Source organism: Ceratotherium simum, chromosome 19 (assembly GCF_057802395.1).
Source record: "Ceratotherium simum simum isolate JZ-2026a chromosome 19, ASM5780239v1, whole genome shotgun sequence".
Classification (NCBI taxonomy): Eukaryota; Metazoa; Chordata; class Mammalia; order Perissodactyla; family Rhinocerotidae; genus Ceratotherium; species Ceratotherium simum.
Genome location: NC_141918.1, coordinates 8703215 through 8718574, shown reverse-complemented (window position 1 = coordinate 8718574; position 15360 = coordinate 8703215). Strand labels below are relative to the sequence as shown.

Genomic DNA, 15360 nt, shown 5'->3' with positions numbered 1-15360 from the left:
AGGATACAGTTGAACTGTATTTTAAAAAATTCATCATATTATTTCTTGTTCCTCTGCTTTTTATGATACATGTAACATCATTAATAATGTTTTCAGTTGTGTCTGAGAGATTTGTAGGCTTGCTTTGTTTTGAGTCGTCGATAAAAATTGGGTTAAAAAAGAAAGTCATTCATATGTGTGGCTTCCAAGATCTATTTTAGCATTTGACCAAATTTTGCATTCTTACTCATTTTTTATATGGATTCCACTCCATTTCTACATTCTACAGTCACAGGAAGTGAACTGAAAAGTCTGGGAGAGGGCTTCGTTAAAGCGAGCAGGGATTTCCCTCTTTAGGAAATATTTTTGAAGCATCATCATTAGGCCTTTGTTTTATAACCCCTGTTGTGGTGTGTTGGGGGGAGGTTTATGTCAATTATAAAATTTCAGACTCTAGAGTTAGGAACCTGTGAATTTGAATACCAGTTCTATCATGTGCTTACCAATTATGTGATCTTAGGAAAGTTTCCCTGCCTGTAAATGAGAATTTTGTCTCTAGTTAGTAGGAGCAAAGTAGAGGACCAACCAATGAAGTACTAGTTGTTTAATATTTTTGTAATTTTGTGGGGCATCTACTGTTATTGCTTATATTTTAGAGGCTACATTTGTCATCATTCCTTGTATTATTAGGGTTCTTCAAAACAACAGAATCCACTCTGGCTAGTTTAAGCAGAAGCAGAATTTATTACAGAACATTGGGTAGTTAAGTGCACAGCCAGGAACAGAGCCCGATATGCCATCTCGGTTGTTATGGGGAAAATACCACTACTTCGCTTACAGAGTGACTCTACCCTGTTGCCCTCAGAAAGACATACTTGCCTCCATGGTCACCACAGGATGGAGACTCCCTGTTTCCTCTTCAGGTTGCTTACTTCCAAAGCTAGGTCCCGAGCAGGGTGTCTAGCTGGCGGAGCCTGGTCACACGGTGTTGCCCTGGCTTCATTGAGGCTGAGGAAACAAGTTTTCTGGCTCTGACTTGGGATGTAGGACCAATAAAAAAGGAAATTCCTCAGACATTTCAAGGGTGTTCAGAAGGTGCTGGGGAGGTAGAAAATATGACAGCTCCCCAGGGACATTTTCGTTTTGGTAGATTGATTCATAAAGACAAAAATATATCCAAATTAAAAGAGGGGTGACTTTGGTTTATTATTCTTTCTTCAAATCATGTATTTTATTTTTTAAGTAGACTTTGTTTTCAGACATATCTGTGTCACTCGCCCTTATCATTCAAATTTTTTCCCTGTATATATAGGACATCTTGACTTTGTGGACCATAAACACAAAACCTAAGCAAATTAAACCTAAGGGGATAAAAACTCATTTTCCTTACCCGTGAGCCTATGCTGGCTTTTATCATGAGTGTCATCACTAGCTGACCTGTTTCTCTACATGGAAATATTGAAATTATTTTTCTCCTCCATGATGTGGGAACCTGCCAATTTTTCCTTTCTGATATTTTTTCCTTTAGTCATCATTCTCTTATCTTACCTGCTAACCTGAAGGTTATGTCACTAACTTGGATCTCTGTGAAGAAAAGGGGGCATGCTAGCACCAAGGAGTACTGTGATTTAACTAGGAGAAACAGGAGTCCTTTTTTTAAAAAATAAGTATTTTGCTCTAATTTTAAAGGAAATATGTAACGATTGTTGGAAATTTAAATACTAAAAAGTCTAAAAAGGAAAATAAATTTGCCCGAGCCATATCCTCCAGAGTTAGCCTTTTGGTGTGTTTCTTTCCAGTGTTTTTTTGCATGCATGCTGGGAGTGGGGAGGTCAGTTTAAGAAAGAGGGCAGTTGTTTTTACAAAACTGGAATCATGTTGTATATAACGTTAAACACTGCTTTCTGCATTTGTGTCATAAACAGTTCTCCATATCATTTAATAATAGCTGATATTTATTGTTTACCATGTGGTAGTCACTCTTCTGAACACTATATACATAGTAACTCATTTAATCCTTTCAAAAGTCCCTAATATAAGTACATATTATTATTATCTACATTTGTTACTTGAGGAAACTGAGTCACAGAAATGTTTAAAATGTTGTCCATGCTCACAAAGCTAGTAAGTGATAGGGGTGGAATTCTAACCCAGGCCTCACTCCAGAGTCTGTGGCTTTTAACAATTATGCTATTGACTTCCAGCATTTTGAAACATGATTTATAATATCTATATGATATTCCATCATGAGTAGTATTTATTTTGCTTTTTTCCCTTAATGTTTCATTTTTGTGAACAATTTCCCTGGCCATTAATATGATTTGCAAACATAACAAACTATGGCTGCATAGTATTCATTTGTATGACTATTTGTATGAACCGTGAGGCTGTTTCCAGTTTTTAAGCTGGTAAATAATGCTGTAGTAGTGTCCCTATATGGGCCTGGGCATCTTTGGGGCTAGGGTCTTACCACCACAGCCATGACAAGGGCCTTGTTTCAGGAGTCTACGCCAAAGAAAAAGAAGATGGGCCACAGTTTACGTGGACAGGAGATAATTTTGATACATTGATTTTTGGAAAATCAAGAGAAATTTGATCATTCCGACCTACCTCTGAAGGCAGGCAACACGTGAACCTTTTATAGCCTACATCCTGACTTCCCCAGCATCCTGTTACCATAGACAACAAAAGGCAGGTGAAATAAATGACCAAGAAAATCAGAATGAAGGCAAAGAAAATATCAGAGTTGCTATTGCAGCAGAGTGCAGGCAGCTTCATAACCAAGAGATCTCTTCTATGAAGGAGAATCCCTGGGGAGATGCCCAGGCTCCAGTGGAAGGAGAACTTCTTGGTCTCTATGAATATGATGAGCTGAAGCAGAAAAAGAAAACTGTTGTATTTTGCTCAGCTATATGGAAGTAGGATCGGCAGGCCTGGCAGAAAGGAGTCCTATTTGCTTGGGGCAGATCTTGGCCTCCTGTTTGATGAAGACTCCAGCCATTGAGATGATGCCTACCATATTTGCACAAATTATGAGTAGAATCTCTAAAGTGCTAATAGTAAAGCTCACGTGCAGATCACACCTGAGTCTTGGACTGAAGAACAGGGAATTGGGTCTTTTTTAAGTGTGGCCAAAGGATGTAATGGACTTCCAATCTTCTTGGAAATTCACTACAGGAGCAGCCTCAAGGCAAGTAAAATGCCACTGGTATTTGTGGGAAGGGAATTTCCTTTGACCTTGGTGGTACCTCATCAAGCCTTCTGCAAATATCAACTACATGAGGGCTGACATGGGAGAAGCTGCTGTATGTTCAGCCATTGTGACTGCCTCAAAGCTCAACTAGCCACTTAGTATAATAGGTTTGGCCCTCTTTGTGAAAATAAGCCCAGGCATAAGCCCAACAAGCCAGTAAATGTCATTAGAATCAAGAATGTGGAGACCATACAAGTTGATAACATCGATGCTGAGAGAAGGATCCTATTAGCTGACATTCTCTATTACATGCACATCTTCAATCCAAAGTTCAGCAGACATGTTGCAACTTTAACAGATGCCATGGACGTAGCTTTGGGGACAAGTATCACTGGAATTTTTACCAATTCATATTGGTGGCATACCAAACTGTTTGAGGCCAGCTTTGAAACGGAGGACAATGTCTGGAGGATGTCTCTCTCTGAACGTTGTATAAGACAGGTTGCAGATTGTCAGCTCGCTGATGCATCTGCAGGGCCCATGTACAGCTTCAGCGTAGCTGAACAAATTGTGACTCATACTAAGTGGACTCATTTAGCCATAGCAAGTGTGATGACCAATAAAGATGAGGTTCCACATCTTAGGAAACGCATAACCAGAAGGCTAACAAGGACTCTAATAGAGTTCTTAGGTTCAGTCAAGACAAGGGTAATGTTTAATTTAAATGCTATGAAATTTCTACATTGTGTCTCAAATTGGACAGTTGAACTTCAAAATAGTTTTTAATAAATGGATGAAAATATATTAAAGGAAACAAGTGATGACATTTTTAAAATGCAGAATAAAATGAAATATGTATGCCTTTATTCTTTTTTTTTCAATTTATGCAAAGATTCAGTGATTTAAAAAAAAGATAATAGCTGCGTGGCAAGGATTTCTTAAAAGATATTCTATAAATGGTAATTAGTTGTTTACAAATTACCTAATCACTTTTCAGTATGTGCAGTTGAATTGAGAGGCGAAATACAGTGTTTTGAATTTGTGATACTGGAGACTATGAAAAAAGTAAAGTTACTGTGCAGTTTTCATAAACTGTAAATTCAATTTTTGTACAAAAAAATAAATTGTACTGTAGAAATGATTCTTATCTATAAGCCTTGGGCAAATCTCTAATCATTTCCTAGGTCAAAGGGTTATGACTATTTTTAAGGCTTTTGATACATTTTGCCAAATTGCTCTCCAGAAAGTTCATGTCAATTTACTTTTCCACCAAAGTATTTTGTTTTATCAATTAGTAATTGTAAGCTCTGCAAGGAAAAGGCCTTGCCTGGTTATTGTTTTATTATTGTGCATCTTGTCAAGCGCAGTGCCTCATTATATAGTAGAGGCTCAGTAAATGTTTTTGAATAAATGAGAAAAATGTATTTAATGACTGCCGTTCTTTGACTTTTAAGAAAGACATTAGCCTCTTTGCACTGCTTTACCTGTTTTGAATTACTGGGTATGCAGTGAGTGTACGATTAGCCTATGAAGAGTATTACAAAGGTTAAATTTATTTTTTTACATTTGACTCCACGCTTTTGCAACACACAATTTTTTTCTGTATATAATCTGTTAATATGGTGAATTACCTGAAATAATTTTCACATGTTAAACTTACAGATACGTTACATTCAACTTGGTCATGATCTAAAGTTTGGGCATATTTTGTTTAGGATCTGCATTTATGTTCAAAGTTGAGATAAGCTTGTAATTTTCCTCTTTTCTACTGTCTTTGTGAGTTTTTAGTGTCAAAGTTTTGATAGCCCCATAAAATGACTTGGGGAGAGCTCCTTCTTATTCTGTTTCTTGAAGACTTTATAATAAGATAGAAATTACCTGTGTGGTAGAAGTCATTTGTAAAACTGTCTGGGCCTGGTGTTTTCTAAGTTAGAATAATTTTTAACTGCTGATTCAACAGAGGTAAAGGTTTAGGTTGATTCAGGCTTTCTATTTCTTCTTAAGTCTTATTTATATTTTTCTAAGGATTTGTCCATTTCATCTACATTTTCAAAATTTTGGTAAAAGTTGTTCAGAATATACCTTTTATGTGTGTTAGAAATAATTTAGTCTCAGTCATTAATCTTTCTTGTGATATACAATCTCATATTTGCCTTATCCATTAAATTTCTGATAGCAATTTTTTTTTTTTCATTTCTAGAAATACTGTTTGGTTCTTTTACAAATCTTCCTGTAAGTTTTGAAAGTCTTATGTTCTCTAGGCATACTTTTGATACTTATTTTATTTCTTTAAACATACTTATCATATATTCTTCCGTAATTAAGATACCTACAGTTTTGCAGGTCTGGTTCTGTAAGTTGTTTCTGATGACCTGCTCATGTATTAGGTAATTTTGTGCTGGTGAGCTCATGTTCTCCTTGGAACTTTATCTGTGGGAGTTCTTTGAGGCTTGAGTTAAAAGTATGTTTTTGGCAGAGAGGATTGTTTGTGAGGCCCCATCAATAGGGTGAATTCTAATCTCCAACATGCCTAAGAGTGGACCTGTGATTAGAAATTCTCAGGGGTGCCTTTCCCCCAACCCTCCATGCCAGACTCTGAGCCAAGGCCGAGGCAGGCAAGTAGCCTCATCCACTGTCTGCCTCTAGAATGCCGATTTGTTTTTCCAGTTCATTCACTGTGGAGGAGTGGCAGGGAAGAAAGGGCAGGGATCTCAGCAGTCTCTGATCCAACCTTCTGGTTTGCAGGGTGCTAGGCTTGTCCTCTGACCCCAGAATTCCACAGGTTAGAAGCTCACGCTCTAGTCTAGACCTTCAAGGATGGGCAGAGGCCTCAGGGAAAACTCTTTCTTCAGCCCTGGCTTACCAAGAGGCTTCAGGATTCTTTCCTACCTCAGAGGATTCAGTTATTCTTCTGACAATTCAGCTATGTGTTTAAAAGATTTAAAAAAAACATTTATTGAGCATTTTTAGTCTTTTATACTAAGAGGACTTCTTCTGACATCAAGTCTACCATATTGGAAGAAATGGGAGTTAGATCTTTTTTTTCCTAGAAGAAAAATATGAGTTTTAAATCTTATGTGGTAACTTCTTCAGAAGTTACACTCATAGGTCAACTCAGTTTTTTAGATCAGTCATAAGCAAAGAAATATGTTAAAAAGTAGCAGTAGCTACGATTTTAGGGGTCTTAATAGTGTAAAGTGCTAAGTGCTTTCCAGGGATGATGTCATTTAATCCATCCTCACTATTCTATGAGATCCATATTATTCTCATAGTAAAGATGAGGGCACTGAAGCTCATTTAGAGGGGTTCGAGTGACTTGCTCAAGATCTCACAACTAAGAGGTAATTCATAATGTTGGCTTTGGGTCATCACGAAAAGGTTAAATTAGGCTTGATGAAATCTTTTTAGGCTTGGTGCATTCCTATTTTAAAAGGCAGAAAATTGTGTAATGTATCTTAAATTTCCATTTAAATTGTGTTGCTGCAGTTCAACGTGGTGTTACCTATTAAAAAGATAAGCATATCAAAGGAATACTGAAGGCAGTTTACCTTGCCCTCTTTACTTCTTTGCCTCCTCTAAGAAAAATTACTCTTAGAATGCCTCCTAAGGATTTTTCTGGGTATCAAATCCCAAAACACATTTGTCAGCCTGGATGAGAAGGGAAACTTTGGCCAAGGACTTGAGAGATTTATTGCTAGAAGTGGGTCCTCTTTGTTCCGTAATTCATCCCAAAACACTTCTCTCACACCTTCTGCTAACTGGGAGGTATTTGGTTATAGTGTTAATATATACTTCTCTCTAGGAAAGTGTTTTTTAAAAAATTTATGTATTTTTCTTCCAGTTGAAACTTAGTGTTATGAATCGGACTCGGAAAACGTGATTTTCTTAGTGGTCATTTCACATGGTGATGTTTGAAGTAGTGCTTTCTCAGGTAGTGATTGGTTACAGCGAACCTTCTTTCTTCTGTGACAGTGTTTCCTGCTTGCCAGTTTGGGGATAGATATTGAAACTACAATGTCTGTGTGTTTTTCTCAATCAAGTTTTGTTTCTCCAAAGTAGTCAGTCTCCGTCAGCTCAGAAAAATCAGAAAAAAGATTTCTGGGAAAACACTCTGTGCCCAAATTCAAAAGTAGACAGTTTCCTTGGCACTTTGACTCCCTCTGTGTAAGGCTAGTAATTGAGACCTGTGCTGCTGCCTCCGGGATCTCCACTGGCATTCTTACAGTCACCAGCCCTCCCAGGTCCTGATACTTCTAAGGCCAAGCACTCAAAAAAGAGCATGAGTTGCCACCACTTTGAAACTTATCACCCACTCCTCCCCTGACTTACATCTCAAGAAGTCTCCTTTCTCCCTGTGGGGCCGCCCATTTGCCTTGCCGCTGGAAGCTCTAGCCTCAAGGAGAGGGGTGAGGGAGGCCAGGATTCACGCTCGCTAGGGTCCTTCTCCCTTTCTACACAGGAGGGTAGGGGAGGAGAGCGAAACTCTTATAATTCTCTTGTGAATGAATCCATAGCAGCAAAGAAGACAGTATTCTAGCTTATATCTCAAGTCATCCTGTTACACCAAACCTTATGTATAGTACTTTATAGTACTTTAATCATCTAAGCTAAGCTAAGAACTTATTCTGGAAAATGCTTTGGTCTTTTTTTCAACTTTTTCATCAAGTAAACTCAAATGTGTTTCTTAGTGCCTGACACCATCATTTTCTCATTTGTAAAATGACTTTTAAAAACCTTATACCTTTATGTATGTCATGAATATAAATAGCACAAAAAGCTCAGATTTGTAAAGGGTTCATGTGACAGTAAGACTAAGCAGATAAAATGTTTTTGCTTTCCCTTTACTTTTTTCCCCCTGGTAGAAGGGTAAATGAGCATTGTTCCTTCAGAAATTAAAAGACTACTTGAAGAGAAATATGAAACATTGCCAAAACTAAGAAGTTAACTTCATTTTCTTCCTGTGTTCGTTGCAATTCTGTTTGCACTAGTCTCACTCTCCTTGCTTTCTCCTTTCTTCCCTCCTTCTCTTTCTTCCCAGTTGAGCTTTTGTAATCTCTCATGAGAAAGTGGAAATTCATTTCTTTATAAGAATTTATTTCTTCATTTCAATGCTGGGAATAAGAATTGGAAAAGGTTCTCATTTTGAACTGTCATTTTGTTCCACATTCATTAGAAAAGGATAAAGCAGGATTTTGAGGCAGAACCTTAGCTTTCCCTTGTTCTCTAAGTGTCCCCATGTATCCCTTCTCTACAGTCATCAGAGTTTGTTTTCAGATTCAATAGGTGGAAACCGACTTTTAATAACTTCAGTGTCTGATTTCTTCTGGGATGCTGCAAGTGCAGGAAGCTGGGTGGGTAAAATGAAAGGCTCCTTCTATAATGTAAGAATCTAAAATTAAATGCAGTTGGCATTAGGGGGACACCCCCCCCCCCGAACATGCACAGGTGTTACAGGTAACTCCCGTAAGTAGTCGCCACATCCAGAAGTGAATTTACTTCAGCTGAGTTTCTTCGAGCAGCAGATGGTACCTAGATAAGTGCACTTTGCTTACAGTGGAGAGAGATTCCATTGTGTTTGTTTTTCCTCTTTAAAAGTCATACATATAAGAAGCTGTGGTATATATACACAATGGAATACTACTCAGCCATAAGAAACGACGAAATCCAGCCATTTGTGACAACATGGATGGACATTGAGGGTATAATGCAAAGTGAAATAAGTCAGAGGGAGAAGGTCAAATACCGTATGATTTCCTTCATTAAGTAGTAGATAATAACAACAATAAACAAACACATAGGGACAGAGATTGGATTGGTGGTTACCAGAGGGGAAGGGGGGAGGGTGGAGGGTGAAAGGGATAATTCGGTACATGTGTGTGGTGATGGGTTGTAATTAGTATTTTGGTGGTGAACATGATGTAGTCCATGCAGAAATAGAAGTACAATGATGTACACCTGAAATTTTTGCAATGTTATAAACCAATGTTACTGCAATAAAAAAATAAAACTTGAGTTTAAAAAAAAAAAAAAATAAAAAAAAAATAAAAGTTATACTTGAAATGTATGTAGATGTTATTTGTTTACAATAATTTTCTTATAACAGTACCATTAAATCTTGATCAGATTTGTATCTTCTTTCACTCACCAACACTGAATTCATCTATCCGGATACTTATATACCTCAAATTTAACTCACTGTTCCATTCATCAGAGCTAAATAAAATAGCTAAATAATTTACCAGTTATTAACATATTCTGAATGTGCCAGCCTTTGATATGAACCTATGGAAACGAAATATAACGTATGCACTATGGTCTTTTATGTTATCTTATAGATGCTGTAGTAATGGTATTTAGGATATATTAATGTGAGAAGTAGAAAATTATTATATACTTAGATGTCAGTAAAATTTCTGCAGAAATGTCTGAATACTTTATGAGCTTTGTTATATTTCATAATTGAATAAGACATCATAATAGGTACGTCAACACAGACTTGCAGAATCGCAGAAATGACGGGATTGAGGAGTCGGGATTGGAGCACGGACTTAGAAATCAGACAGGTGTGGTGTGAAAACTCAGCACTGCCCACGCTGGCTGCAGGGCATCAGGCAGACATGTCTCTGAGCCTCTGTTTGCTCATCTGTGTAGTAATAGTATTACTTACCTTTTGGGAATTGTAGTGGTAAAGTCAGTGACTATATGAGAATTACTTGGAACAGAGTAAATGCTCAATAAATGGCTGTTACGTTCATCCCTGGGACAACTCCTTCTATTTCTGATTCTCAACCTCTACTTTAATGACTGTTAGAGGCCTGACCCCTTATCTCTCGGCCCAGTGCTCTGTTGTCTCTACCACTCTGGTTCCACCAGCTGTGTTCTCTACCTTATACTGGGTATTGTAAAAGACACCAAAGACGACAGGAAGAGTCACACCTGCGTTTCCATTGCTCCCTGCTCTGACTGCCTTCACTTAGTATGACTGACAGCTGCTTAAACGTACGCCCAGGGTTTCCAGTGAGATTGTAAGTTCTTTGAAAACAAGAACATCGTCTTATGTGTTTATAGTATAATTCATGACACCGGAACATTGCTGGGTGTAGGCCCAGCTATTCAATGAGAGAATATCTTTAAAAACTCTATCTAATTCTAGGAACCGTACTGTCAAGTAGAAATGGTTGCACCCGTGGAGAGCTGGTGAGGGAGAGTTGAACCAGCCGATGTCTCACTACCCCCCGTCCCCAGGGCTCTGCCGTCCTGCATAAACATGTTAAGTGAGGGTGTAAGAGCAGAAGAGGAGAAACACTGAACCTCAAATATAAAATGTCTTGTGGAGTGGTCATTTCTCACTATGGTACTTATTTTTGAAGTCATATATTTATACTCGAATTGTGTACAAACTCATACAGGCCCAGACTGTGATCCTGATGTTTATAACTGAATCTGTAAGAGTGATTGCTTGCCAAAATATTCCTGCTAGCTGCTGCTAATGTTATAACTCTTTTTTGTGATCTCCTGTAATCTACTTTTGCCATATTCTAGCTTAAGGTTAATGCAACACAAACAACGTTATTTAGGCTTGTGTCTTAGGGGCATGAAGTTCTAATTTTGGGTGAAAATGACCAAATATATTGCTTTCTAAGCTTTCTTGCTTTTTACTAGCTCTCATTTTTCCCCATCCCAAGTTATCGAACATGCTATAGAACTTAAAACTTCTTGTTTCTGAATATATGCCTTCAACTCTTTATTGTCTGAGAAAAATGGAGGAAAGAACATTTCTCAGGTTATAGAAAAAGAAAAAGGTGGACAATGCACTCAGGGTTTCCGGTGCGACTGTAGCAGCAGCTAGGCCTTTGGGACGAAGACCATCCTGGGCGAAGCCAGGGAACAGAACAAGTAATTTACCTTGTCCTCTCAGAGTGGGAAAGGATGGGCTCAGGTTCTTTTTTCTAGCCACCTGCAATTTCCAGTTCCTGTTTTCTTACCCCCAGCAGGCGTTCATGAAGATGTTGGGAAGGCGAGGGGTATCTTGGCTGTTAAACATGGAAATAATGGAACTGCAGCAGAGACTCGAGAAGGGGTTCTGGGCAGAATGCTGTAAATTAATTTTTTTTTAAATAGGCAGAGGGTCTCACCTTAATTGAGAGTTTTTAGGATATGGTCTAACAGTGGTTTTTAATCCCCCCACTCTCAGCAGCAGAAGCCTTTCCTTCAGCAGATTGAGCAACCACTAATTTAGAGAGCAGGTAGAAAGTAAAGCCGCCCTGCTTGAAGCCGAGTGGGACCGCAGAGCCCACTCTGCCAACCAGCCTCTCCCTGCCCCACCTCTCCATGTCTGCACTGGAAGCATCGCAACCTGCAGCAGCTTGGAAACCACTGTTCTCACCGCTCTGATCTCTACCCAGTCCACCACACTTGACTTTGTTTTGCTCACTGACACCTCTGAGAGACCGTTAAAGCTTTGGACCCTAGTTGTAGAAAACCGTATATCCACTTAAAATGTTGCATGCAATTTCAGGGCATTTGTGGACTGCTCCACCACCAGGCACGTAAGTAAATCCCCAGATCCAAACCCCTTTTAACAGTCAGACTGCATCTGTTACAACAGCAAACAAAAACAACAGCAGCAAACAAACAAAAACAAATACGATAATGTCAACCACCGAAATACACTACACCCTAGTTATTTTAAGTTCTTTTTGGAATGAAACTGTGAGAAACCTAGATTCTAGCTCTAGCTCTGCAGCAATTAGCTGAGTTGCCTTCAGCAAGTCATTTAAGACCTTTTTTGGGCCTCGGTTTCTCTATCGCTAAAAAGATGGGACTTGACTGAATTATCTTTGAGGTCTCTTCCAGTTCTAGTTCTGTAATTCTGTGAACCCAATTGAGGTGAACACATGAAATCAATAGTCCTCTCTACTACCGAGCATCATCAGTTTCTGTTGTGAAGTTTGGATCATTAAGTAATTCTTCTTTTGGTCCAGTTATCCCTGTGTCCTTACATTTCCATTATCTCACATTTCCTCTTCCTCATGTGTCCATCATCTCCATCTCCAAGCAAAAAGAAAATTGATTTATCTCCTTCCCTTTCTATGACTCATTTAGAATGGTTAACTACTTCCCTGAATTAAGCTCTCTAAATAAGTCTGGGCCAGATAGAGGAAAAGAGAGTGGTGACAAGTAAGGGTCAGTGGATGGGATGCTAATGTAGAGGGGCTTTATGGAGATGTGGTGGGGCACTTAGGTAAAGGAAGTAGGAGCACCACTTGAGAGAGAAGAGGGGCAGGGCTAGGATGTGGGATACACTAATTTTCAGCCTAGGCCTCCTCAGCCTCCTTGATATTAACCGTATCATTCCCCTTCTCAGAAAAAAAGAATTCTTTAGTTTGAGGCAATCATGTCTCCCAGGCTATAAACCCCAGTCATAACAATGCTGCTAAAATTACAGTTTATTGAGCATCGACTTTGCAATGGGCACAGTAATAGAAGCTTTGTGGATTTTATCTCATTTAGTCATTACAACCACTCTTTGGGACTGGTGCAACTATTTCTGTTGTTCATAGGAGGAAACTGAGGCTCAGAGAGGCTAAGTCAAAGCCGCACAGGCAGCAAACCACAGAGCGAGAATCCAAGCCCAGGTTATTGGATTCCAGAGCCTTTTTCCCCACTGCGGTGCATGCCCACTGGGCTGCCAGCGTATAACCAGTGCAAGAGTCCTGGGTTTGACAGAGTACCGTAAGACTGCATCTGCCTCAGTGCATCTGGCTGTTATTACTGTGCCTATCATTGTCTGCAGGTACATACAATTTATGAGATAATTTTTGAAGTAAGTGGCATGCCTAGAATAGCGGATAACCACTGACATGTCTCTCAGGGTGAAAAAGATTGTTTTTTGTTTGTCTTTTTATTTTGATTTTAATTCATCACTCTTCCTGGCACATTGGAGGAACCCAATGAATACATCGAAAGGATCACTGACTACATGGGTTTGTGCATAAATGAAAAGCAGATCATTCTCCAGTGTTTAAATGACCTGATTTGCCACGGTGAATCCAGAAAGCAAAACCATAGATTCCACACCGGTATGGCTTTATTGTCTACTTTGCAGGAACCAAATGTCATGTAACTGTGCACATAACTCTTTAAAGCTCTTGATGGGTTTTTTATATTCCATTTCCTAAATCCCTTTGTGCAGTTACAAGTAAAGTATTACACCACTTTTGTTGGAGAAAGGACTTATTTTACATTGTAATGATTGCACCTGCTCTGTGACAAAGCCGTGATGTTTTTTTAAAAAGCCCTTTTCCAATTTAATAGCTCAAGGAAGAAGATTGTCCCTAAGGGAACTGTGACACAACTTTACAATTTACTCATTGTACAGTTGTCCTTCAGTGCAAAAATGGGAAAAAAATACGGATGAATGTGGAAGGAAAAAGCATAGAATAACTGACTAAGCTCGAAGGTCATTAATGACGCTGAGTGGAGTAAAAATGATGAAGCGAACACACAAAATCACATTCTGTGAAAAATGAAATAGGATTGCTCTTAGCAAGAAGAAAATAGGCAGAAAACAGGACAGAGGAAGGCTTTTCAGTACATTTGGGGAGAAGAGAGGAAGGACTGCACCAAATGAGTAACTCTGACTTGGAGCCGAAGAACAGGTTCAAGCCCTTACCAGAACTTCAGAGCACATTCCTTTGAAAATGTAGGCCAATAAGAGCACATAGTTAGGCGAGAAGCCTGGTTTCCTGGAGACGTTTTGCCTGTTCCCCAAGAAAACAGGCCAGAGTGAACCCAAGGGCCTGATTGTCAGGAGGCGCAGCGTTAACTGGAGGAAGCTGCTGATGCAGGAGGCGTGTTGAGCCTTTCTGACCGATGATGGGACAGAGCTTCAGGTGGGTGGATTTCAGCCCCTCTGATGACGTTTCCTGAGGTTACAAAATTATCAGTGTGAATGTCACGGTCCCCCTTCCCGCTACTGTATACGCCGTTTTTCTACCCTCCTCATCCTCATTGGGAACGGCATTCATTAGCTCGAAGGCAGCAGCACTAGCACATAACTCAGATTGTTTTTGCAAGGTCTGACTGTTGAGTTTCAATAGAAGTCTCTACAAAAAGAAAATGCCGTCCCCCTTGCAGGCCATATGCTGAGTTTAAAAGGTTGCCGTGGGAAATGATATAACCTTTAGCCTCTATGCCTCTGCATTGCCTAGCTCAGACTCCTAAGTGTACTAATTTATGATGATAGGTTTTATTTTCATGTCATTGGAAATAAAACAACAACAACAAAAACCAGTGGCTGCTTCAAATGCTTGAGCTCTTGTTATTCAATTTAGAAGCTGTGTCCTCAAATACTGCATTTCTGGTCCTGTTAACAGAGTAGAAGGACGATTAGGGAGTACAGAATGAACCGATGATCAAGTCTTGCATTGAGGTGAAAAATGAAAAGATTGTGTCAAAAACCCATTCATGTCCACTCTGGGTTTTTTGCGAAATGTTCTTGCTGTGACCTACTTCTGCAGATAAGAAAAATGATTTTGCCATCCTTCTGTGACATTATGGCTATAGTGAACTGTTCCCAAGTGTCTTGGTGTAGGTGGCCTTGCAAGGATAAACATTAATTATTTTCAGACTGCTGATGCATCATCACCTCTGTGGTGTCTATATTTGTCTTCGAAGAATGCATCATCACTCTCTAATTATAGGTGATCTTGTGGGATTAGATCTTTTGAGTTAAACAGACTAGGATGACAAAATATGCATGGAAAGCAAACATTTGAAAAACTGGTGAGCTGTGCTCATCTTTACCATCCAAACTATGCCTCATAGTGTTCAGAAAAACGCTGGGAACAATCTTCACATTATCAGTGTCACCACCTGCCTAATTCCTACATTTTAAATCATTTGATGATTGAGTTGTCTTTAAGTTTGTGTTTCTGACATGAAAACTGTTATCACCTGATTCTAATTCTGGGAATCTTACGATGTTACCCCAACAAATAACTTTTGTAAAAAACAAAAGTACCACGGAGTCGTCGGGACCCCACTGTGATAGTTATCTCTTCACAGAGCTAGGAAGAGCAGTGGGGGTCTCTGCCCCGTGGCCTCAACTTTAGGGCCTGTGAAGCAGTGCTGGACAGAGCTCGAAGCAAAGTTTTCTAAGCCAAGTCATTTGCTGGCCAGGGTGC

General features: G+C 39.2%; 1 protein-coding gene and 1 pseudogene across 1 annotated transcript in view; both read left to right on the top strand.

Annotated features, from left to right (window-relative positions):
• Positions 1–15360, top strand: part of UBE3D (ubiquitin protein ligase E3D) — a 150072-nt gene that overhangs the window by 114525 nt on the left and 20187 nt on the right. The window lies entirely within an intron of this gene.
• Positions 2399–3962, top strand: LOC106800537 (cytosol aminopeptidase pseudogene; annotated as a pseudogene).